This window comes from Sphaerodactylus townsendi, linkage group LG15, assembly GCF_021028975.2.
Source record: "Sphaerodactylus townsendi isolate TG3544 linkage group LG15, MPM_Stown_v2.3, whole genome shotgun sequence".
In the NCBI taxonomy this organism is placed as follows: domain Eukaryota; kingdom Metazoa; phylum Chordata; class Lepidosauria; order Squamata; family Sphaerodactylidae; genus Sphaerodactylus; species Sphaerodactylus townsendi.
The window spans coordinates 7529122-7555476 of NC_059439.1; the positions used below are offsets into that span (position 1 = coordinate 7529122).

At 46.8% G+C, this 26355-nt stretch overlaps 1 protein-coding gene and 1 long non-coding RNA gene across 2 annotated transcripts in view; one reads left to right on the forward strand and one right to left on the reverse strand.

Moving 5' to 3' along the window:
* The window catches only part of THRA (thyroid hormone receptor alpha), a 187478-nt gene that overhangs the window by 80188 nt on the left and 80935 nt on the right, over positions 1-26355 (forward strand). The gene's annotated exons all lie outside the window — the stretch shown is intronic.
* LOC125445012 lies at positions 6700-25969 on the reverse strand. The gene is made up of 3 exons (XR_007246258.1): positions 25841-25969; positions 7718-7725; positions 6700-6710 (listed from the first exon to the last, which is right to left on the reverse strand). It is a non-coding gene; the product is annotated as an uncharacterized LOC125445012 (long non-coding RNA).

The window sequence follows — 26355 nt, forward strand, 5'->3', positions numbered from 1 at the left end:
AGGGGGCCGGAGTTGAACAAGTGTGGGGTTATTTGTACAGTTATAGAAGCACGTTGCAAATGGGTGGGGGTGGGGTGGGCTAATGGATTAAAGTGGGGCTATGGAGAGGTGGCGGTATCTGGCTCCCACTCCAGAGGTCTGAAGTCTTCTCATGGGAAAGGTGATAATCTCAGTCCTGCCAGTGAACATTGACTTGCACAGGATCAACAGGGGGTAACAGTGTGTGCGTGCGTGCGTGTGTGCGTGCGTGTGTGTGTGTGGGAGCTGCCCCAAAGAATTTTACAGAAGGCAGATAAAACGCTCAATATAGATACGAGAGCTGGTGTGGTGTGGTGCACGAGGATCTGGGAAAGCCAGGTTTGAACTCTGCCATAAAAACTTGCTGGGTGACCTTGGGCCAGTCACACACTCCACCTTGACCCTGTCAAGTGTTTGGATGGGAGACCTCCCGGGAATACCAGAGTCGTGATGCAGAAGTGACAGTGACAAACCACCTCTTGAATGTCTCTTGTCTTGGAAATCCTTCTGGGTTGCCTGTGTCCTGGCAGCAAACAAGAACCCAAAAACGAATACTAATGCTAGCATGATTCAATATTCTACACTAAGGAAATCCAGTTTTTGGCACACAAGTGGAATTCCGTCATTATGTTGTGGATATTTTTATTTTGCACCATCTATTTCCCACCTGGGGAGTGGGATGCGGGGAGAGAAGGGACTAATTTGTATTACATAAAAGACTGGATAACTTAATTGGCAGTTCCTCCTGGCTTCTGAGATCTCACCCACCCATTACCTCTGTGCTTTCAAACAATGTAGTACTGTAGGGTGTTGTGTGGTTTCCAGGCTGTATGGCTGTGTTTCTCCTGATGTTTTGCCTGCATCTGTGGCCGGCATCTCCAGAGGATCTGATGGTAGTAAAGCAAGTGGAGTATAAATCAGATGCCAGCCACAGGTCAATTCCCCACCAGAAAAATGAATGTAGATACTAACCGGTTTGGGAAAAACCGGGACCTTTGGGGTATGGTTTCAGCATCGCCACTGCAGCTTCTGTCCCACAAACTATCCTTGTTCCCAGAAACACAGCAGCAACGAAGGATTTCCCACTGAGGCGGATTGAACACGTGATCCGCTCAGGGGCTATCTTGATTGGCTGCTGCGTTGTGTTGGGGCGGGATTTTTTTATTTTTAACCTTCGGTCCACGTGGATACGACGTGTAGCACTGCTTTATATTGCCTTCTACTCAGCCAATCAGTCAAAACCAGCCCCATGTTGCTTCGTATCCACATGGATCTCCAGTCCTCAAAATTTAAAAAAAAAGACTCTGCCGCATCATGCACAGCCCACTTCGTTCTCATTGGATGGGAGGCTCCACGTCACTATCAGCGGCGGGAAAAAGAATTTAGATTCACCCCCACAACTTCCCCACCGCTCCAGATTGCCCATGCGTTTTTTGAAAAGGTCTACTTTCTTCCAGGTTCTAAAATAACACGTGCGTGGGGAGGGATGCCAGAAATGGGATGAAAGCGTGTTCGGCGCTGGTTCAGTGGGGAGTTCTGTTGGAAACCTGGATGTTTTGTGTAACGAGCACTCATCTAATCCTCAGTGGGGAATCGACCACAGATGCACGTGAAATGTCAGGAGACAATGCTACTAGAACACAGTCATACAGCTGTACACCCCAGTGATTCCAGCCATGAAAGCCTTCGACAATACAATGCAGTACTACATCTTAAGGGCTAGAAACTTGATATATTTTTTAAAAAGATAAAAGTTGCTGCATGGCTGCTGCACCCCATGTGTCTTTCATGTATTGAGAATACACAGTGGAGATTTAGGTGACAACACATAGGTAGATTCCGTGGAAGGGGTGTCAAACTCATTTGTTACACAAATGTGATTTGGTCAGGCCAGGTCGGCCGGGGTGTGTGTGTGTGTGTGGATGCAGGGAAGGGTGGCTGCCTCAGCTGGACCCCAAATGGCACTGGGGAGGTGTGCTTAGACAGGCAAGAATGCAGTGGGGTGGGGTGTCTGCCTTGAGGGGCTGATCAGGCCAACAAGCCATCTGAGGCGGTCCCTGCCCCCTCCTCGCTCCTGGTCTAGCCAGATCAGAAGTGAGGTGAGTTGCCTCAACTGGCTGGCGGACCTGATAAACCCCCTCAAGGGCCGGGATGTGGCCCCCAGGCCCCACGATTGACACCCCTGCTCTATGGTATTGTATCTCACTGCAGTCCCCTTCCTGCTCACATCTGCCCATCTTAGAGGCACCCCCGTGGGTAATCGGCCACTGACAATTTTGTGAAAATCAGGTCCATTATGCATGAGGCATTTTGTTGATGCTCTTCACTCCACAGTGGGTTTCCTCACAGGTTTCCCTGTTTACACACAAGGAAGTGTCCCACTGCCTGCTGCACTGCTTGGGCTCTTCTGAGCCACTCCCTGTTTATCGCAAGATTGCTGGCTTTTAAAAAAAGCCTTTACATTTTATATCAATATTCTTCAGTTTATATTGATATTCTTCACACCGTTGGAGTTTGCCCGCTCTCAGGAACTGCGAGGCTTCCAGGACCTGCAGGGCCATAAGTGTGAGTCCATCTGCAGTAAATACTCTGTCGTGAAGGAAGCCTTGGACCCTTGCTGCGGGACAGAGCACCAGTGTATAATCGGCCTCAATGTTGTGTGGTAGTTAATATCAGATTAAGGTCCGGGAGATGCACTTTCCAATACCCACTCTGCCATGGGAGCTTGCTGGGTGACCTTATGCCAGGCACACTCCGTCAGCGTAATTTACTGCACAGAGGGAGAAAATTGAAGAAGAGAACAATATTGTTCATTTTGGGTTCCCATTGAGGGAAAAGGTAGGGTATAACTGCAGTAAATAAATGTAAATATAGGGTTTGCTGCCTTGCACAATCTAGGGCAATCGTAGAGCTGGGGTGTTTGCACAACTGCTCTACCAAGACAAGGGATGTTGTCAAGGCCTACTGGCCTAGGGGCTGATAAAACATCTGTAGATGTTCAAAAGGGTTGCTGTGTTAGCAGATGAAGGACCTGCTTTTAAATCAGTGGTTCTCAACCTTACTAATGCCGCGACCCTTTAATACAGTTCCTCATGTTGTGGTGACCCCCAACCCTAACATTTATCAATTTTACAGATGGAGAACACTGATGCAGAGAGTCTTAAGCGACCCCTGGGAAAGGGTTGCTTGACCACCAAAGGGGTCGCGACCCACAGGTTGAGAACCGTTGTTTTAAAGGCTGCCTGGGATCAGGAGAGCAGCTCTTAGGTGAAGCCACTGCCTCTCAGCTGAGAATAGACCAGTAGGGTAGCCTCACTTTCTTTACTGGAGGCCGCAAGGAGCTAGTTCTCTTGGGCAACACAGCTATTTTTCTTGAGGCTTCCTCATCTTGTATCCCACAAATGTGTTGGACCGGCTGGCTACAAGTTCATTTTGGACTCACCTGGCAAAATTGCAATATTTTTATTATCCATTATAATTACATTTCAAGTTCCTCCTGCCATTTTTTCCATGGAGCTCAGGGCAGTCCTTATGGTTCTCCCATCTTCCATTTTACTTTCACAACAACCTTGTGAGGTTGGTTTGACTGAGAACTTTCACAGAGACTGCATAATGCACCTTTAATCAACTTTCAGTGCACTTTAGTGATTGTTTGAGGTGGGTTTTGCTATTTCACAAAGTGCATTGTTTCAAAGTGCATTGTAAGTGGCTGGAAAGTGCATTATATAGCATGTGCAAAAGTGGAGTGAGTGTGTGTGTGGGGTGTGTGTGCTAGTGTTTGTGAGAGACAGAGACAGAATGTCTAGCCCAAGGTCAACTAATGTGCCTCATGGTGAGCAGGGACCTGAATCTCCCTGGTCCTAGTCTGTGACCACTATACTACACCAGCCGTCAGTGTTTAGTTGTGTCCTATTTTGGCACGTTTGCTGTAAGGTGATAAAATATGTATACAACTGCTCCCCTTTGACAAACATCAACAATTCAGAAAACTGTAAGATAATGTTTCATTCATCTAATATAAAGTAAAATAGCTCAAGCAGATTAAAGTGGAGAGTGGCAGGGAGTGCTGAAGAAGTTAACTGTCAGATGTCATCCTGGGCCACCCATTACTTCTCTGCTGTGGCTGTGGCTGTTGTGTCTTTGTGCTAGAGATCAGATTCTCATTCCTATCTCTACCCCACTGAAGAATAATCAAGGTGCTCTTAAGGAGAGAGCTGGAAAATTTTCTTCTTCACAGACTACATCAGCCTTTCAAGGTCAAATGAATATTGAGGACTCACCATCCAAGAGCAGCTGTGGCGTAGTGGTTAAGAGCAGGTGCGCTCTAATCTGGAGGAACCGGGTTTGATTCCCTTCTCTGCCGTTTGAGCTATGGAGGCTTATCTGGGGAATTTAGATTAGCCTGTGCACTCCAACACACGCCAGCTGGGTGACCTTGGGCTTCTGAATTCTTCTGAACTCTCTCAGCCCCACCTACCTCAAAGGGTGTTTGTTGTGGGGGGGGGGGAAGGAGTTTGTAACCCCCTTTGGGGAGGATATAAATCCAACTCTTCTCCTTCTCCTCCTCCTCCTCCTCTGTTTTACATCCACATTACAGGCCTCGGCCCACCTCTCACCTGTCTCCTTTTGGTCTCTATCAACCCCTGCCCTTCCAGAGTGGGAATTAGATCTATGGGACTGTTGGTGCTGTAACCACTTGCTCCCAGTTCAGACACCTGCTTTCTAACACTGCAAGTATGGGCATGGGTCTTAAAGACACAAAACTAAAAGGAAACTAAAAAGGTGCAATCCCAGAGGAATATTTGCACATTTCAAACATTCCAGTCTTCTTAATTACTGTTGTCAAATTCCCAGCACTGGATATTTCCTTCTTCTCTGTGTAGACTTCAAAACATTATGGAATGTGACTCAAAATGTGTGAGCTCACAAGGAAAATGTGCAGATGTGTTGTGGCAATGAGTGTTATGCCCTGAAATAGAATCTAACATTACTGTGCAGTTCCAGTATTTTTTTTCCTTTCAAAAGCCCCAAGTCTGGGAATGTAAAGTCTCTGCTGGTGACAATCCCCTCCTCAAGCAGAGTGGTGGTAAAATCTAGGGATTTTTGGCTTCCTTTTCCTCCGTTGGTTCTGTTTCTCTTTGCTTATGGAGGTATTTGCAGCTCTTCTCTTGTTTCTCACCCATTAATGGGCTAGGATTTGTGTGTGTATGCATACAGGGATACCACAAGTCTTCCTCTCCTCCATACAGCTGCTGGGCTTTTACCAGTTCATGATCAAGAAATTCAACAGACGAAGCATTTCCCAGTGTGGGAATATAGTGACTGGGGGGCCCATCTGTATGCACATAAGGGCTACTGGGGGTACTCTGCCAGCGTGGCCCTCCTGCCATTTGCCCGTGCTGAACATTCTGAATGTTTCAAGTTAAGACGCTTCAGTAGCTGGTGAGAGAGTGATCCTGTCGCTTCCTATCAGATCCCACCACATCAAATCCCCCCCCCGCCCCCCCACGCACATCAATACAGAGCAGGGTTACATTGCTGTGTGCTGGATTGTTCCAAAGCATGGCAGGGATCCAGAGGTCCAGAAGAGCCAAAACTCTTCATTCCTGGTTATCACGCTCAGTTGCACTTCCAACCTGGGCAGAATGGCCAGTGTAGGCCCTGCTTGGTCCATCTGGTAGCAGCCATTACCCGTCAAATCTGCCCTGTGGCACTCAGCTGTCCTTGATCGAAGGATTGTTGTTGTGCCTTTGATAGCATTGTTTGTTTTCCTTGGGCCCATGACCTTACCGGCAGGCAAGCTGAAGGATCTTACACTTTATCTGGTATTGTTCTAGAGAGCTGGATGGACTTCCCTCCCCCAATATACACTCCCTGAGCTCTTCCTTAGAAATTCTTGACCTCCTTGGTCATGCGCACTGTCAATAGCAAGATGTCTCCTTGGGACAACCCTGCGTAGCAGCTCTCTGAAGCTCTGTACCACGACAACTCAAATCCCTTCATTATAGGAAATGGAATTCTCTGACATGAACAGATCAATGCAAGCGAAATGGATGCATGTGCATTTGTTTGAGGTTTTTTTGCATAGTTCAGACGGCTTCTGCTAAAAACAGGGAGGGCAGTCAAACAGAACACACACCTTTCATTGTAGCACCTGAGAGAGCAACATGAATTTTGGGGGATTAGCTTTTGTAAATCAAAGCTCCCTTCTGGAGATACCAGGTGGATTTTCCACTCCACGCGGCTGAATGTGATGCCTGAAGCCTTGACTCAAAAACATACTCCAGATATCTTGTTGGTCTTAAAGGGGTTTCTGGACTCAAATCTAGCTGGCCTGCTGCCAATCAAAACTGCGACCCTCTGAACCTAGTATCACCTTATATGAATAGTGGTGGAAGCCCGGTTTCAGCCAGCCGCTGGCTTCTAAATTTCTGCCAGGAATTACCCATGTGTTGTTCAGACACCCACCCACTCTCAGCTTTTAAGGGCCAAGAACTTGCTTTTTAAAAAACTCTTTAAAAATCAGACAGTTATCACGCTTCTAAATTCTGTGTCAGATGAATTCTGCATATGAAATCTGATGCCCTTATATTATTCAGTCCTTACAGTTTTGACCTAGAAGGGGAAAAGCGCATGTTTTTTCTTCAAAGGATCCCTGATTCAGACTTCAGAATCTCCACAGTCCCAGGTGGCTGAGCTGGGAGACAGAGAAGTGACAAACGTTCTGTGCTTCTCCCACAGAAGCTCCTTAGTTTAATGTCTGGAGATTTCAGATAAGGATCCAGGTGCCATTGCTGTCCAAAGCTGAGACAGGGCAGAGCAAGATAGATCCAGTGGTCTGGCTCGGTAAAGTAGCTTTATATTCCCATGTGTCAAACCAGACATGTGCTGGGTGTTCCATGTTTGAAACGTTACATTCCTGGAGGATCCACTCACACGTACCAGAACATGCACTATCCACAGTTCTAGTATGTGCAACCTCCATCTTATTTGAATAGGGAAATGTGCATATATTTCTGGTTTTGGTGTACACAAACAGAATAGTATACTTTTCAGAGCATAGATATACCAAAAATCAGAAAATACACGAAGACCAGACAACATAACAGCCACGCATATCAGGAGCTTTGTGGGTAGCATGCATTCCTGCTGCTTGGTTGAATCCCCCAAACATCATATTGAAAAGGCCTAAAATCCGTTGTTGCTTTTTGCCTCTGTTCCTCAAACGTGGCTGTTTTCCAACTTATATTGGGAATTCTGTTGCACAATTTCCTTTGGTGTGCTTCTGCTAGGAGGTTTTGGGGCACGATTCTAGGGATCACACGCAGAATGCCTGTTACTCCTTCCCAAGAACTCTGCCAGTCAAGAGCATCAGTTCAGATAAATATGTGACAGGGGCTTTAGCAAAGGGCAGGGGCACAGTTAAAAGGTTTGGGATTGGCATGTACCAGGAAGGGCTTGCTTATGGTCAGGTGTACTCTAGTCTGGAGGAACCGGGTTTGATTCCCTGCTTTGCTGCTTGAGCTGTGGAAGCTTATCTGGGGAATTCAGTTTATCCTGTGCACTGGGTGACCTTGGGCTAGTCACAGTTCTTCTGGGCTCTCTCAGCCCCACCTACCTCACAAGAGGAAGGGAAAGGAGATTGTCAGCCCCTTTGAATCTCCTACAGGATAGAAGGGGGGGGGGATATAAATCCAACTCTTCCTCCTCCTCCTTCTCCCAGGAAAAATTTAACTGGAAATTATATTTAACTGGCAGCAAAAATTTAACTGGAGTTCAGTTTGCACCTTAAAAACTCACAAAATCTATTCCAGTTTAAGCCTTCATGGGGTAGGGCTCACTTCATTAGATGTAGCGGAGTGTACAACCATAGTGCATCATGCATCTGATGACCTGAGCCCTGACTCACAAATGTTTATGGATGTGAGGACGATCTGGCTGCGACATCTGTCACCCCATTGATCGCCAGGGTTGATTTGGCTGATCTGGCTGTCTAGGTGGGTGTCCCCAACCTCCCTCACTGCTCCATGTGCGTCCCTCCTGAAGCTGCGCGCTCAGTGGAAGAGGACGACCATCCCAGATAGGAGGAGTATACCATTCTTCGGTCAAAGGTATACAAAAGTTTATGCTGGAATAACTGATGGTTGCTGGCCTCCTGCTTAAAAATGGAGCCCATTTTTCAGTTGACCTGAGACGAGCTTGGGAACAATAATATTTAACGTTCCTTTTGGAGCGCTTGAAAAGAACGCTGACCAAGCTCCTGGAAGTGTTGAAAGGAACTCTGTAAATGCAACTGTTCTATTATGAAGCTGTCTGGGGGTTCCCCGCCCCTCCCCCAAGCCTGGTATGTTGACTGGGTAAAACATTTGTCAAGTTTGGAGAAGACCTGTGTGCCTTGAATCTGTATCCCTCTTTCTCTGCTCACTGTCTATTGAATGAGGAAGAAATTAAACTTCATTTAAAATGTATTTCATTTGGCATTTCACCCGTCCAGAATGGGTGGATCTAATACAGAATGAGAGAGGAAAATGGGATGGGGGCCAGCCTCTGAGGCAAGGTTGAGCTGGCCTTTGAAACCTGGTTGATGGGAAGAGCGGGTGGGACCAAATCCTGCATAGTTTTTAGTCAAGACTTATGCTTGGATCTTTAAGCCAAGATGCTGTAGCGGAGGGGTCTCCAACCTTTTTGAACCAGCGTGGTAGAGTAGTTAGGAGCAGTGGACTCTAATCTAGAGAACCAGTTTTTTCCTCACTCTTACACATGAAGCCTGCTGGGCTAGTCAGAACTCTCTCAGCCCCACCTGCCTCACAAGGTGTTTGTTGCGTCTTTTGGGGTAGAGGAAGAGAAGGAGTTTCTAAGCCGCTTTGAGACTCCTGATGGTTGAGAAGAGATGTATAAATCCAAACTCTTTTTCTTTTTCAGTGTGGAATTTGTGGAATTTGGAAATGGGGTGTGGGCACAACCACAAAATGGCTTCTGAAGGAGGAGGAGCCAATTACAAAATGTAAATGAATACGGTCATGCATAACTAATCATAACTACTTCTACATGGTCAGTCAAAAGCTCTGTTTAATTGGATGCCTTTCAAACTGGACATATTCTTTAAAATATTTTCTTACATAGACAGCTTACATTCAGTCCAGGGACGTAGATATAGATTTTTTATGGGGTTGGTTCGGGGGGGCAGGCCCATGCCATCACCCAACCCTGGGGGTGTGGCCACGCCTCCCCAAGCCCCGCCCCCGACCTCAGTGTTTATAAAAGCAGCTCTCCAAGGCCAGGGATGGCAGACTCCCCTGCCCCTTCTGCCCCGCCCCCCCACCAGCTGGGCTCCCAGCTGGCAGCCCCTTCTGCCCTCCCTTCCGGGCAGAGACCTAGCTACGAAAAATGGAGCCTGGTGCAAAATCTGGGTTTTGCGTGCGCCCCCAATGGGCGGCCACTGTGATGCTGGAATCCACCCCCAAACAACATCACTTTCAATGTTTAAACTGGGGACCTCAGATTCTCCCTTTAAATCCATGCCGAAGGGGGTGGATTTAAAAGGAGAATCTGGGGACATTTGGGGGGTGCCTGCTGTCAGGGGTGCAATTGTTAAACTAGCAGCACCAAACTTTCCAGGTATTTTTAGGAGACTCTCCTGATAATACCACCCATGTTTGGTAAAGTTTGGTTCAGGGGATCCAAAGTTATGGACCCTCAAATGTGTAGTCCCCATCTCCATTAGCTCCCATTGGGAGTCCATAACTTTGGACCCCCTGAACCAAACTTCACCAAACCTGGGTGGTATCATCAGGAGAGTCTCCCAAAAAATCCCTGAACGTTTGGTGCTGCTAGCCCAGGGGTAGGGAACCTGCGGCTCTCCAGATGTTCAGGAACTACAATTCCCATCAGCCTCTATCAGCATGGCCAACTGAACATCTGGAGAGCCGCAGGTTCCCTACCCCTGTGCTAGCCTAAAAACTGCGCCGCCTGCAGGCCCAAAACTGAAAAAACCCCATTAAAAATACAAAAAAAACACAAACAGGAGTGGAGCTTTAGACATGTAATGGGGGGGTTGGACCTGGGAAACAGGACCTGGGGGGATTGGACCTGGCGAAGAGCCAAATGCTGGGAGGGCAGCCACCTTCCTTTTTGGAAATCTGCACCGCCAATCAGATTTTAAAGGACGAACGAGAAGAATTAGAAGCGATGCTGGGCAAAAACCATACTTGGTCCAGCACTTTCTAAAAAACCCCAGCAGGCACCAGAAACGGTGTTGGAGGCCTGGCCTTAGATCAGGGTGTCTAACATGTGGCCCGGGGACTGGATTTGGTCCCTTGAGAGAGCTGATCAGACCCACAAGCCCCCCCCCCCTCCGATTCCCAATCTGGCCTGTTGAGCCTGCTGCTAGTTTACCAGTCTAGGCAGTCCCCCGCCTAGTAACTGGGCTGGTAACATTGCTGCAGGCCATCACACACACACCCCCCCCGCCGCCGGACTGTGGGTTCACCAGCCAAGGCAGCTACCCGCCCCTCCCCCCAGGCACAGTCCAACCAAGCCACATTATGTCATAACTAGCCCTCATAACAAATGAATTTGATGCCCCCCCCCTTTGCCTTAGTGGTTCTCCTCTTCCAGATTTTGCTTCCAAAATTCACGTAACGTCTTCCCCAACCATCCGCCCCAACTTCTCTTCCAAATTATGAGTTTTGGAACTTCAAATATTTAATAAGAAATATCGTATTTATAGTGTTCATGGAAAATATCACAGCGTTTCCTCTTCTGAGACCCCAGTTTGCACAGCCTTAAAGACACCCTATTAGTGCAATCCTGTGCAGAGCTACTCCAGTCTCAGGCTATTGAAATAAATGGGCTGAGACTGGAGTAACTTCCTTTAGAATTGCACTGTTAGACACACAGAGAGAGGTGGAAGTGAAATTCCTATTAGGGTTGCCATAGACCAGTCCTTTTTAAGGAGAATTTAGGGATTGCATCACCCTTCCATCTCTTAGATAAACAGGCAAAGCTTTAATTTGCTTTGCACCCTTCCCCGGTTTTCTTTCTCTCCCCACCCCCCCACCCACCCCCCCAGCAGATTTGTTCTCTTGCTAGTTTATAAATCCATCAAAGGAATTTTCCCTGCAGCCAAGAAAAATGTGACCTACATTCTGTGTCTCTCATCTATGGCAAAAGCACAGGCAAAAAGGCATGCGTAGGGAGCTCCCTGGGGTGGGGAGGAGACAGTCGCCCCGGCCCCTCCGCCAACCCAGGGCATTTGGGCTGTACCAAGGTGCCCCTGTAGAGTCCCCAGCTTTTTGTTTTGAGGTACTCTCACTTTTTGTAGGGTTGCATTTAACAAGCATTGGGGAGGGGGTGTGGTGGCTCTGTGATATATCATCTGCCTTGGGTGAAGAAGGTCTCAGGTTCTATCCTCAGTATCTCCAGATAAAAGGATTATTTAGCAGGTGATATCAAAGACCTGAGACAGAGGAGAGCTGTTGCCAAGGATGTAGGTAAGGGGGGGGGGTTTCCTTGGGTTCAACCCCCCCCATTACATGTCCGAAACTCTGCCCCCCATTTGTGGTTTTTTTGGTGTGTTTTCAGTTTTTGGAGTGTAGGGGGCGCACCTTTTAAGCTAACAGCACCACATTTTAAGGGATTTTTTTGGGAGATTCTCCAGATGATACTACCCAGGTTTGGTGAGGTTTGGTTTAGGGGGTCCAAAGTTATGGACTCCCAAAGGGGGTGCCCCCATTGTTTCCAATGGGAGCTAATAGAAGATGCGGGCTACACTTTTGGCTTGGATTTAAAGGGAGAATTTGAGGTCCCTACTTTAAACATTGAAAAACAGCATCACTTTCAATGTTGTTTTAACTAGTGACCCCAGATTCTCCCTTTAAGATGGATTTAAAAGGATAATCTGGGCTCCCTACTTTAAACAGCATTGAAAGTGATGCTTTTGGGGGTGGATTCCAGCATCACAGCGGCCCCATTTTCCCTAGCTGCCAGGGCTAGAAGGGGCTGCTGGCTCCAGTGGTAGCCCAGCTGGTGGGGCGGTGGGGGAGGGCAGGGCAGGGGAGTCTGCCGTCCCTGGCCTCAGAGAGCTGCCTTTATAAGCACTGAGGCCGGGGGTGGGACTTGGGGAGGTGTGGCCACACCCCTAGGGGCAGGTGGGGGCATGGCCCCACCCCCTAAACTCCCCCTATTAAAAATCTATATCTACGTCCCTGGCTGTTGCGGTCAGAGCAGACAATACTGACTGTGAAGGAACAAAGGTTTTGCTCAGTATGGCAGCTCCATTTATGGAGGAGTTGCAGCTCAATTGTGGACTTTTTGCATATGCAGGAGGTCCCTGGCCTTAAAGGTCGCAGGTGATGCGAAAGTGTCTTCCGGAGTCCTTCGGCCAGTCAGAGTAGGCCCCACGGATCTTGATAGACCAACAATCTGACTAGGTACGAGGCAGCTTCATGTGATCATAAGTGCAAAACAGGTTCTGGAATTTTAAATCCCGAGATGATTCTTGATAAATAACGCATTAAAGAATTGTTGAAATTCTGAGAAGAGATGCACGTGATTCAAGCCGGTTACGAAAACATATGTTCTATCATAGTTGCAAGTTGGGTACATTGTGTGTCTGTGTGTTGGCGGGGGGGGGGGGACCAGACTTGGAAATCTGCTTCCTCCCTCCCCCCAATTCTTCTTCCAGGAATTTTCTGAACTCCCCGGGGGACTTGAGTAGGCCTACTTTCCTGGGCATCTTTTTCTTTTAACTGGCCCTTAACTGTACTCCGCATATTGAACTGACTGGGGCATGTCAGCTCTCTTTATATTAGGATTAACAAAGGTGTATTTTTCTGTGTGTGCATGTGGGTTACCTTGTTTTCTGCTATTATGACTGGAGCAAGCCACTTACATGAAGCAATTATGACCATCAGTGTGCATTATTTCTTTAGGAAATGTATTTGCTGCTTCTCCAGGGAACCTACCCGAGGCAGCTTACAAAATAAAACGTAGAATGCCATAAAAGTTACTAATTAAACCCAGAATCAGAACCCCAACCGAAGCATAAAAATTGCATGAACTTCAAGAAGTTTAAAACAAGTCTGATAAAACAGTAGCCAAGCTAACAGCAGACTACAAAAATGCTGTTAAAGGATGTGGCAGCTCCAAACTATGGCTACTTCTGAGCAGCATATTTATAATGAGTTGCAATCGTTAATAAATGAACTCATTTTCCCTTTTTATTAATGGAAAATGAATTAATGTATAATTATTGCAACTCATTGTAAATATGCTGTGCAGAATCCACTTATGGAAGACTAGATAGGCGTGTATGTTCTCCTAAGAAGCTAACAATCTGAAATTTAGTGATGGAGGGTGTTAGTAGAATTTAATGGTGGAAGGTGTTTCTGATCTCGAAGCCTAAAAGCATGTTCCTGGGTTGTAGGTTACTAGCCGAGAGGGCAGTTCATGTTGTGCATGCTCAGAGGAATTCTCTTATAATTCCATTGCAGGTTCTTAGCTCTGAGCTTCAGGACTTGCACCCAGGAAGGCTTTTGGTCAGTTTTAAGCTGGAATATGAACAATTTCCAGTTGCCTGTGCTTTGCCCACAGGGTTCGAGTAGGTGGCAGAAGAACTCCAGTTCTTTCTTTGTGCAACAGAAGGATAAATGTTCACCTGCGATAATCTTTTATTAGAGGGCGGGGGGTTGGCGTTGCAGCTGTGGAAAGGACAAAGCACTGGTGGTTGCGTGGACTGTGTTATCAACTAAGGAAGTCACGATGAGGTCGTCTGGCTTTCCCTGGGTAACCCTTGTGACTCAGTGCAAAGGAAATTAGGTGGGCACCATGCCATTTTCCTCCTATTGTCGGAGTGTAACTACCTGCATGCCCAGGTGGGTCCAGAAGCCTGCCTCGTGGCTGCCTCCATTGCGCTGATAAAATGTCTGTCTGGCCTCTGTTTGGCATGAATGCGCACTTCCCTGGCACCAACTCCAGAACGCCGGTTTGCTCTCAAGGAGATTCCAAGAACTTGTTAGCGAACAAGTTGCATTTTGTAGGAAAGGGGCTGCCTTTTCAACAGGCTGAGAGTGGGATGGGGAGGGGGGAGAGGAGCCCCCAAACCTGGCCTCTCTTAGCAGAGCCGGAGGGGTGCCTCAGGGAGCTTGAGGTAACCCTAAGTGCACAGAGAGAGAAGATATGTGTGTTTCAGGGCTTCCCACAGCAGTGTGGGGCTTTACTTGAGCAATCTGGGCCAAGAAGCACCTGATGTGTTTGGTGTAGGTATACCAGCTTCCAGGTGGGACCTGGGGATTCCCTGGAATCACAGTTCATCTCCAGAGATCAGCTCTCCTGGAAAAAATGGATGCTTCAGAAGGTGAACACCATGGCCATGTACCCTACTGAGGTCTCTGTCCTCCCCAGGCTTCATTCCCAAATCTCCAGGAATTTCCCAACCTGGAGTTGGTAACCCTATCCCCACCTCCCTCTGGTGGCCAGAGTGGGACCTGGCAATTCTATCTACATGTTTTCTGAAATAGTGGCGTGGAAATGGCTGTGGAAATTCAGAGAAGTTTGGGAAAACCCTAGTATTCTGAGCGTGGAGTGGCAGGATAACTGCCCACCCATAATATTTGTTCATTATTATGTTAGTTATTACTTTGTTCATTATTATCTGGAAGAGCAAGTTTGGCCAGGTAACCGTGGTTTGCAGGGGACAGTGATGGTGGTCATCAGTGCCCTGTAGCCTAACGTGATGGCTTGACTTTTGAGTCACACAGTGGATTGTCCTGTACCCTGGTGCAATGTAGGTGGATGTATGAAATCTCGGAAGTTCTGTTTTGAGATTCTCACCTTTTGATTGTCTGCCTGTCTAGCCTTATTAGGGGCATTCTGTGTGGAAACAGATGTTGTAGCGTAGAACCAGGTGTAATCGCCTTGTTATCTCCTGCGTGGGGACTTGAGTTTCTAAAAAGGTTTGCTGCTCCTGGCCTGGCCTCACATGCAGAGCGGATGAACATGATGGAGTAGGGTGGGTGGTAGCATAGGCTATATCAATTCAGACGTGTGGGTGTGGTGGGGGGGGGGAGATTTGCATTTAAAATGGTTCTTCAAGTAAAAACTCCCTGCAGTTTAAAAACATGTGTATTAGGGTGAAAGGTTCTAGCCCAGCTCTCTGCACATTGTGTGTGCTGTTCTAGTTTGGGGGGATCTTTTGACAAAAATTTAAGTCACCTAATTCTGTGGTAAAGTTGCCAGACTCCAGGATCTCCTAGAATTACAACTGGTTTCCAGTTTACAGAGATCAATTCCCCTGGGGTGGGGGGGCGGGGAATGACTGCTTTGAAGGCTCTATAGCATTATACTCCATTGAGTTCTCTCCTCTCCTCAGGTCCCACCAAGCTTCACCCTCAATTCTCCACAAGTTTCTCATAATCTGTAGCATTCCTAAGCCATGCTTTACTTCTGATTGTGTATATTTAAGCACTAGAAATTTGCTGAAATAAACATGTTGCTTGGTATTCATCCAAACATAAGTGCATGGATCAGAGCCATAGCGAGGGGGAACTGCGCCCAGGGCACGTGTGTGCCCTGCGCTCCTGCCACGCCCCGGAATGCCCCCGCCACACCCCTGCACCAGCATGCACCCGGTGGAAGACACCCCATCCCCTGGGCGCTACGCCACTGGCATGGATGTTTCTCAACATAGCTGTCTGTTCCTGCACCCCCTTCCAACCCGCTGAAGGATCATTTCTGGGGTCATAGGATCCGTGCAGAGGAATAGCCCACTCATGTTAGTAAGTGGGCCAGAGGGGGCAAAATCCTCTGTTTCCTCAGCAGAACTGTGCTTACAGAAGAGGAATGGTTTCATTCTGTTTCTCCTTACTCCAACATGTCTATGCATCTACATGCCCAGGTGGGACCTGGGGATCCCCCAGAACTACAGGTCATCTACAGACTACAGAGATCTATTCCCTTGGAGAAAATGGATGCTTAGGAGGGTGGATTCTATGGCCTTGCACCTCACTGAGGTCCCCATCCTCCCCAGGCTCCATTTTGAAATCTGGAGATTTCAAATCTTGTTTCCAACCTGGGTCTGGCAACCCTGCCCATGCCACCATCACCCTGCAGGGGTCAGGGAGAGCCTGGCAGCCCGTTCTACTTAGGTCTTGCACCAGTGGAGTAGAAACGGCTGTAGATATTGAGAACAGTGTGGGAAAACTAATGTTCAGGCATGGAGTGGCTGGATACGGCTTACTCATTATTATTGTTCGTTATTAGGGCTGTGACCTTAACTTCAGAAGAGCAAGTTTGAAGGGGACAGTGATGAGCTTTACATGGCAGACACGTCGGCTGTTGTTCTGCTTTGTTTTTTTCCTGGTGAACATGGTAACTTTTGAAAAAGAAGGCTGTGTCAATACGCAGGGGACGTGCACTCGGGAGCCGGGCCTAGCCTTTGTTCTCTGTCCCTTCCATGGGCCCACTGTATGTGTATTCCAGCCCGTTTCTTCCTCAAACTTCATGGTGTTCACTGAGGACATAAGGGTGACAAAATTTGTGTGGCATGTGAGGTAAATGTTGGTCTTAGGGGTGTAACCAGCTTTCTGGTTAGAGGAGAGGTGTTGGGAGAAGAGTTATACAGCCAGTTGGAATGTCTGCTTCACCTTACATGCCACCATGAGGGCTAGAAACTTTTAAAAAAATGACACAGAAAAGAAATGTTTCATGAGCACGCTGTGTTTGTTTTGGGCAGGGACAGCCTTCAATGCAGAAACTCAGAATTGCATCCTGTCCTACTGTAGGAAGTGGGAGAGGTTCAGAGCAACAAGGAGTAATTTACTGCTTTTTATATCTCAAGTGCTTACTGTGCCATCAAATGTTGTTTTTGGTTTTTGACATCCAGACTACAGAGGAGAAAGCTGTGTGTTCAAATCAAGGTCTGGGGCTGCCTTGAAGGAAGCAGAGTGTTGAAAGTTTTCAATGTAAGGAACAGAAAGGACAGGCAAGTTTAAGGTTGCCAGGTTCCCCCAGCCACTTTCAGGTGATGGGAGGGGCAAGCAGAGGCGTATGGGGGGGAATGGCGCCTGGTGACAACACCTGCTCTGGGCACCCTCCTGCACCCTCCCCACACTCGGGGGGCGGATCTTGAGGGGGCTTGGACAGGCACTGCAGCAGCAGGCCGACTCCTGGGTTGGCCTGCTGCCATGGTGCCCGTCAGAGCCGCCCCCCCCCCCCCCTGCAGACTGCCTCCTCCCCTGTTGTCGCAGGCAACAATTGAAACATCCTGGACTTTGTACAGACAATGCCTTCCTGTTCTTTCAGAGATCCTTATGCAGTGAGGACTAGAAACTTGCATCTTTTTTTAAAGTGTCCTTTTTGGAGTTCTGTGGTTTGGAGCGAACTAAATTCTTTAAAATAGATTTGATTTGGCAGTTCATACCTTTATAGGTTTCTAGATTCCAGGGCTCTTTTTTTTTAAAGGCCGTAGGAGTCCGTTCCTCTATCAGCTGTACTCTGTCCTTTACACCCAACCTGGTGTGTGGATTAATCATGGAGGAACTAGGCCAGCAAACCATTCCGGTATTTTAACTGTTCCTGGCGGGCCCCCAAGCTTGGGGTGTCGTCATATTAACTTCTTTATATTTTAAGAGTGTAGCAAGAAGTTTTGCAGCGCACCAACCATGGCCATTTGTATGTTCTGCAACCACAGTGTAGTTTGGAGAGTGATGGGGGCGTTAAGGCAGCATCCCTGAGCCCCTTCTGTTCTGTTGGGGTACATATTCCTGCTCCAACTTGCCTTTAAACAGTCCCTCCCCCCCCCAATTAAAAACCTACAAAGCCAAAACCTGTGAATTTTAAGAACTGTTTTAACAAATGGGGACTCCTCTTGTGCTAGGGCAGGGGTGTCCAACTCTGGCGCTTCAGATGTTTATGGACTACAATTCCCATCAGCCCCTGCAGACATGGCCAATTGCCATGCCTGCAGGGGCTGATTGGAATTGTAGTCCATGAATATCTGAAGCGTCAGAGTTGGACACCTCTGTGCTAGGGTGTGGAGTAGTTTGGTGGATAGCTTTTGATCTGTTTTCTTTAAAACAATATATTTGTTTTCAAATGGTTCTTTTCCCCCCCGGGGAATGTGGAATTAAAGGGCACATAAAAGAAGAAAGGAAATGAAGACCTTTATAGATGGTATCATGTATCTGTGAGTGGAACCATCCCCAAGGAGGGGACGGCAGTGCAGAGGAGAGCTTTGGAGCATACTGTTAGCAACTTCTGCCCTCCAGAGCAGGAAAAAAGGGAAATGAAAATATTGACAATGCTCTTCTCTAAAGTCTTACACCCCTCCCTCACTCCGTCATAGATTGCCATGACATTCTGGAGGGGTGGCAAAGAGGATCTGCAAAAATGTCAATTGCAATGAAGTTAGCTTGCCAACCTCCAGGCAGGCAATATCTACCCAGGCTTATTACCACATGATAATTTACACAAAGAAACATAAACCAAATAGTCCCTCTGCAAAGGGCTCACAACAACAAAAGGCTTTCAATAGAGAGTATTGAGGCCAGACCAGAGTAACAGGCCGGAGTCTCTATCCTGGAGAGCCAGTTCTTATATAGCAAAGCAAAAAAAAAAGAACCTTAAGGGTTTTTGGTAGCCTGTTTGGAAAAGGATTTTTTGGAACATTACAAGACAACGGGCCACTGTGAAGGTTTCACAAAGTCATTCAACAACTGGGGAATGACAGCCCATGCGCATATTGTTTAATGTTGATCTGTTGTTGTGAGTCCTTTGCAGAACGACTATTTGGTTCATGTTTCTTTGTGTAAATTATCACACAATAACAAGTCTGTGTAGATATTGTTTATGTTACACAATATAAAAGCTTATTTGTAATTGTTTAAGTGTATATTGAACACTAGAGACTTTGGTACATTATTTGTATTTTATGGTGATTATGTTGTAAACCACCCAGAGCCCTCCGGGGATGGGGCAGCATACTTGATTGATTGATTGATTGATTGATTGATTGATTGATTGATTGATTGATGATGATGATGATGATGATGATGATGATAATCATCTCTCTATATAAAAAGCTAACCATTTGTTTGTTGGTCTTGCCCTAATGCTGAAACAGCTGGACGGATCACCCCCAAATTTTCTCATGACGTCCCTCCCTGTTGTAGGCAGGTAATCGGACCTTCAAATCGCCAAAAGTCCATACCTGAGCCAGATAAAACGTCTTTTTCCTGGCGCACCAGGCCATGAAGCTGTTTGTGTTTAACTGTCACCCTTAGAATGTTCGTGCAGCCTGTCTGTCTGTGGCCTGAGGGCTTGGGATGCCCTTAGAATGTCCGCGCAGATGGGCAGAGATGAGCAGTGAAAACAGTAAATAGGTAATACTGTTAGGTAATACGAGTGGAAGTGAAACACATACACACTTTGCCGTGTGAGACGTCAGGTGGGGTTCCCCCCTACACACACATGCAGGTAACTTTCACTCTGTGCCTCACCCACTACTACCACACAACACACATACTCTCATACACATCCACTTCATCCCCACACATTTCACTCTGCCCTCCGTCACATTCAACCACCACTTACCCACTTTCTCACCCATATTCACCACAGCTCTCTTTTACTAAAAGTGAGCTGGAGTTGCCTTTTTCTTCTAAGAAAATCCGTGGGGTGGGGGCGAACCAACACTACTGCCTCCGCTTCTTTTGCACGTGACCCTTTAAAAACACAGGGAGTTGGCCTCGATCTGAGCGCCTCACCACCCTGCCTCTGCTGCCTGACTGGGATAGCCTCCTTGCCCCAGTTCTGCCTTACCCAAGCCAGCACTGTGCGTGTCAACCAGCCTCATGGACAGCGGGATTCGCACTCTGGACAGTTCCGTTGTGGAATGGGAAGGGTTACCTTATACTAAAAACCAAGATAGCACCATATAATAATGTGAATTGAAAAGGGAAAGAGGGATTCCATTTGACCACCCTAGAAGAAGAAGAAGAAGAAGAAGAAGAAGAAGAAGAAGAAGAAGAAGAAGAAGAAGAAGAAGAAGAAGAAGAAGAAGAAGAAGAAGAAGAAGAAGAAGAAGAAGAAGAAGAAGAAGAAGAAGAAGAAGAAGAAGAAGAAGAAGAAGAAGAAGAAGAAGAAGAAGAAGAAGAGGTAGAGGTAGTGGTAGTGGTAGTGGTAGTGGTAGTGGTAGTAGTTTGGATTTATATCCCACCTTTCTCTCTGGGCCCTGGTGGTGGTGGTGGTAGTGGTAACAACCACCACCACCACCACCACCACCACCACAACAACAACAACAACCCATTAGCCATTCAGGTGCTTGCTTGGATTGTTAACCTTTGAGCAACTTACCCCACTTTCATTATGGTTAACCTCCAGGTGGGGCCTGGAGACCTCCCAGAGTGACAGCTGATCTCAGGACTACAGAAATCAGTTGCCCTGGAGAAAATGGCTGCTTTGGAGGGCGGACTCTATGGCATTCTACTCTGCTTAAATCTCTCCCACTTTCCTCAGGCTCCACCCCCAAATCTCTAGGAATTCCCAGCCTGTAGCTGACAATCCTCATTATAAGGTACCTCCACACAAATTCATCCTTACAGGTGCCTGTATCTGTTTCTAGATATAGATAAAAGTGCATCCATATTCATGTCTAGATGTAGATATAATGCCTGTCTTCCATATTGGAACCTTAGAACATCATTGATGTATCATTTTTTTAACTTCTGTTTTACTCTGCCTTTCCCCCCGTGGGGATCCAAAGCATACATTTTTCTTCCAGCCACTATTTATTCTCCTCACAACAATCCTGTGAGGTAGGTTAGTCTGAGAGTGGTCACCCAGTCTGCTTCCAAGGCAGAGTGGGGATTTGAACGTGTTTCTTCAAGATCCTAATCCTAAATTCTAAACACTACACCACACTGGTACGTAGGAAAACGCTTAAACAGTGCCAATTTAATCTAGACCATGCAACCTACCAAGTCCCCTCTCCAATCTTAAGGCATTTGATCAGCCATTCTGATTGCGTGGCACAGCTCACGTGGAGCCCGTGGCTGCAAACCACAGGCTACAAACCAAGGGCAACTTGGCTTTTGCCCTTCTGTTTATACCTCTGTAGCCAAGCCCAGTCTTTTAGCTATCTGCGGAAAGAGGAGAAGCAGATTGCTCGATATTGTTCACAAGTTTCTTTGAATGTTTGCATGCACTGTCTAACTAATAATACAATTGTCCCTTCCACACCACAACTTTCCCGATCGTGGTTTCGGTACATTGGAGGTCAGCATGAGAAACTACCATAAATGGGAATTTTTTAATCACATAACTGTTTAATAAAACAAATGAACAGCTATACATTTCCCCCCTTAAAATTAAATTTGCAGTAAAAGAACTGTGGTTCAACGCGTGTTTACGGCAATCTCTGACATCTCGTGTTGATCTCCCAGTGACCTTTGCGCCTCAAGTTTTATGCGTTTTCCAGATTTTGGGGTGGGGGGCTGCACCCCTGACCCCTGCAATGTGGAAGGAACAACTGTAGTTGGAGTTAAAAACTAGTTCCCTGCTCCTGGGAACCTCGCTCCATGTCATCTGCATCATGTTACACTGAATTCTATTTATCAGCCTCAATTAAGCATAACAGAATATAGAAAGACGTCTTTTCTTTTTTTAGTCAGTGGCTGAACCACATCAAATTGCAGTCAGATAATGCGCTATTACCCTTCTTGTACAAACTTCTGAAATCCTGGGAAGGCATCTCTGCAGCTCCTTATGTATCTGTTATGACTTCAGCAAAATGTCGTTGGGCTTTCTACAGAGCCCACTTTGATGCCTTTCCTTCTGCTGTATTATTTGGGAAGTTTTATAAATCCCGCAAGAGAAGGGATCAAGAAGTTGTATCTGCAGTTCAGGGAATGTGGAATCTATTGCATGCATCTTTCTCCCCTGCAAATTTTACAGAGAGGAAAGGGATTCTCTAATTTCTCCTTTGCTAACGCGGTTCACACATCCAGGTGCGGCTGAAACAGATTTCTTCCATATAAAAGTCTTGCTTGAAGACAGAGACCCCAATATTACCCCAGGTAGTGGTAGAATTTTGTGCGCTTATATGTAAAAAGCGCAGTCTTTTGATAAAACAGTGTGTAGGTATTTAATTGCTGAGGATTTATCCATCTTAATATTGTATAACATTTTGTCATTATTGTTCCTTGATATATCTGTTGTGATATTATGCAGGAGTTATTTTTTTTATTCTGGCCTAGATCCATATAAATAAATTGATTGATTGCCCTTTTTGTAATTGAAGACCAGCTAAAGTGTTTAAAATCAGGGCTTTAAAATTACAGGGCTTTGAAATTACAGCACATTAGTGGCACCTGCAAATGGTTCTGAGCCTGTACACAAAAACTTGTACCAAGAATAAAACTTTGCTGATCATTGTGTGCATGCACATAAAGATGCCACTGGCCTCATCCATTTTTCCATTCAAGAGAGTCTCTCACAACTTTTACTGGCTGGGTATGCTTTGGGAAGGAAAGAATGTTATGCAAGCGTTCTGCACCCTGCAGTTTTGCTGTGATGATGGCCGTTTCCCCTTGCCAAGACCTCAACCTCCCCCCTCCCCAGTTATTTGCATCTTGCTGGGGAAAGGCCAGCCCCCTCCTGTGCACATTGACCCCAGCCTCCAACTCAGCCATTCCCCTTATGGCACTCAAGTGCGAATCTGCTCCACATCCTCCTCTAGCCCTTTCCAGGAGGGTCTAATCGTGATGGAGGAGGTCATTTGGGGACACAGCAGGGCCTCCCTCTTTCTCTCCCCTGCAGGTTTTCTTACAAACTGTATTGGGCATGGATGGGGTGGGGGAGAGAGAAAAAGGTTGTGCAGGGAAAGCGTGGACTGTAGGGGGAGAAGAGAGAGAGGCATAAAGCAGTAGCCTGTGAACCTTTGAGAGCCAGTGTGGTGTAGTGGTTAAGAGCAGCTGACTCAAACTAGAAAGCTGGGTTCGATTGTCCACTTCTGCACATGAACAGGAACTCAGATCTGGTGAACTAGAAGATTTGTTTCTTCCCTCTTCCACAGGAAGCCTGCTGGGTGACCTTGAGCTAGCCACAGTTCTCTCAGAACTCTCTCAGCTCCATCTATCTCACAAGGTGCATGCTGTGGGGAGGGGGAAGGGAAAGGAGTCTACCCTTGGAGGCTCCTTAAAGGTAGAGAAACTAGCTCTTCTTCATCTTCTTCTTTGCTTAATCCCTGGAGTAGAAAGGAGGAATCTCAAATAAATGGCATATCACACAAAGGTGGACTGAGGAAACTGAGGCAGGAATTGCCCTCCCCAGTTGGGTGGTTGCAAGAATCCAATCTCTCTTTCTTGCTGTCATATCTCCCAACCCCATGATGTTCCTTGTTTTCTAGTACCATCTCCTTGTGTGAAAACATTTTTATCCTTAAGGGCCAATGGCAGAGGTGTATCTTGGTGCGCACTCTGTGTCCCCCCCCCCCCCCAGTGCCCTACTCCCGCTCCCGCGCCCCACACTCCCACGCTTACCTTACTTCAGCCTGGAAAAGCAGCCTGTTCCCTTCAGACTGAAAATGGCCTGGTGGGAACTACACTCCCCATGAGACCTTGGAACTCACGAGGTCTCCTGGGAAATGTAGTTCCTGCCAGACCATTTTCAGCCTGAAGGGAACAGGCTCAGCCTGCACTGTTTTGATAAGGTAAGTGGGGGGGGGCTTGCGGGGGAGTGGAGTGCCACGGGGGTGGGGGCAACACGCACCCTCCCGGCCCCCTGGTAGCTCCGCCTCTGGCCGATGGCTGTGGTGGGGAATTTTTAAAATGAGTGGTCCAGGGGGTCTTGCTCACCCTGGGATATGGAAGGTTTGACCAGGCCTCAGAAGGGGAGTACAGACTGGTTGTATCTTGCTTTGCTGAACGTGGTTGTTCATACTATAGCCCTTATTTCTGAGATATTTGGACCATGTATAATAACAATCTGACAAATGGTTCTTGAAGGTCCTAATCTAGTCTAATAGTGAGGGGTGTTTGAGTAGCTAATGAATGGACAGCACTTCTTGTGTTCTAAAAAGCATGGTTAGAAATGCTGCATCTTGTAATGTAAATAATTTTAACGATTCGTACCGCTGAGGAAGGTTGATTGACTGAAATGCATTTGGTTTCAGTGGGTTCTTTTTTACTATTTGTAATGTGTTAAAGTTTTGTTAGTTTACTGCATGTAACCTGTAGGCCTTCATTCTGTTATTAGGTTGTTGTCAACCTTCTTGGTTAGCTGCCTGCAGGAAGATGCCTTCCTGACAGTCAACTTTTCATGTGCCCAGAGGCGCTCTTGCTCTCCCTGTGTTCTGAGGGTGGGGAATGTTGTACTGAAAACAGGTCTCTGGGCAAACCCTTGGTACAGTCAGATTTTGAGCCAGAGGTGTTGGGTGGGCAAGTTCACTAGTTTAGGGTGGGTGGGAACGACAAGGTTCCAGTCTAAACCCGTCCAATTGGTTTAATGCTCCCTTTCTAAGAGGGTGGGCACAATGTTCTAGCCCCCCCCCCCACCTGTTTGCATATGTTGATTGAAATGTATGTGAAATCCTGGTGTTTGCTGTTGAGAAGTGAGACAGGGCATTAAAAATGAAAAGGGCTTCAGTTACAAACTGGTTCAGACCACTTCAAAACAGGTTCGTGGCTTCCAAACATGTCCCCTGCCTTCTCTGAGCCTGGTCATTTTCTAGCATCAGTTCTGCATCTTTTATGGAGGCTGTACAGATTTACCAGTGCTGAGGCAGAGCCCAGCCAGGGTCAGGGGCCGTGTTGCCATTGGTGGCTGTGGAGGAGATGGCATATTTTGTTTCATTGTGCAACTGGATGCCAAATGTTCAATTCTAAGGGGGAGAGGGGAGCATGTAGTTCCAAAATTCACATGTTCTACATTAGTGCTGTCAAATTCTGAGTTGTGAGGGTTTTCCACGCACTCTGTGTTAGATTTCTAAATGTTATGAAGCGTGATTCTAAACATGAAAGCATTTGCGCATACCCAAGGCAATGTACAGGCACGGTGAAGCAGGGTGCACAAATTACCATCCCACGACACCAGATTGTTCCAAATTTTCCTTTTAAATGGCCCTGGTTTTACACAGCCTTCTACTTATACCTGTAGCAAATGAGGTTTTACACTACACAGTGTATTTATAGATTCCCTTGCCACAGGGTCTAGCAATGGCTGCCGAACAATCTCCAAAAAAAGTTTAAATTTGTCAAAGGCTGTGATAGAGAAATAGAACCTCCGTGTTCAGAAGCAGTGAGATGCATCGGAGACAGGGACTCCATCATGTTGTGCCTGTGAATTTCAGTCTTGTTGGCCATTGCTGAAATCAAAATGTTTTATTAGGTAGAATTTTGGTTTGGCTGGCAACTCTCAACTTATTCTCCGGTTAGACCCCATGTGACAGCTAAGGGAGGTTTGAATCCAGGGATCCTTATCCTAACTCAAGATGCTAACCACTATACCACCCTGCCTGTACTTGGTACCACAATTTATCAATTCCCAGAGAGTTTTTTCCCTTTCTTCCTCACTGCCAGCTCCCATACCTTTGTCCTTGCCAAACTGAAAAAAACAGAATAAACTATGCAAAGCAAACAATCAGATGCAGAAATGAAATTAATTGGCATTAATTATCTGCTACTTCTTCGATTTTGGAGTACACAACTTGGGCACCAATTTGGGGTGTAACAACTCCGAAATTCAAGACCCTAATACAATAAGGTAGCAAAGATCAATCTATATATATAAAAAGCTAACAGTGACTTTGTTAGTCATGCCCTAACACCGAAACGTCTGGACCCCAAATTTTCTCATGATGTTCCTCCCTGTTGTGGGCAGGTAATCTGACCTTCAAATCGCCAAAAGTCCATACCTGAGCCAGATAAAACGTCTTTTTCCTGGCGCACCAGGCCATGAAGCTGTTTGTGTTTAACTGTCACTCTTAGAATGTTCGTGCAGCCTGTCTGTCTGTGGCCTGAGGGCTTGGGATGCCCTTAGAGATGTCCGCGCATGAATGGGCGAGAAGATGATGACAGTGAAAACAGTAAATAGGTAATACTGTTACCAGGTAATCTGAGTGGAAGTAAGAAACACATACCACACACTTTTGCCGTGTGAGACGTCAGGTGGGGTTCCCCCCTACACACACATGCAGGTAACTTTCACTCTCTGTGCCTCACCCACTGCTACCATACAACACACATCCAGCTCATCCTCACACACCTCACTCTGCCCTCCCTCACATCCCAACCACCACTTACACCCTCTTGCCTCTTACCCATATTAGCCCACAGCTCTCTT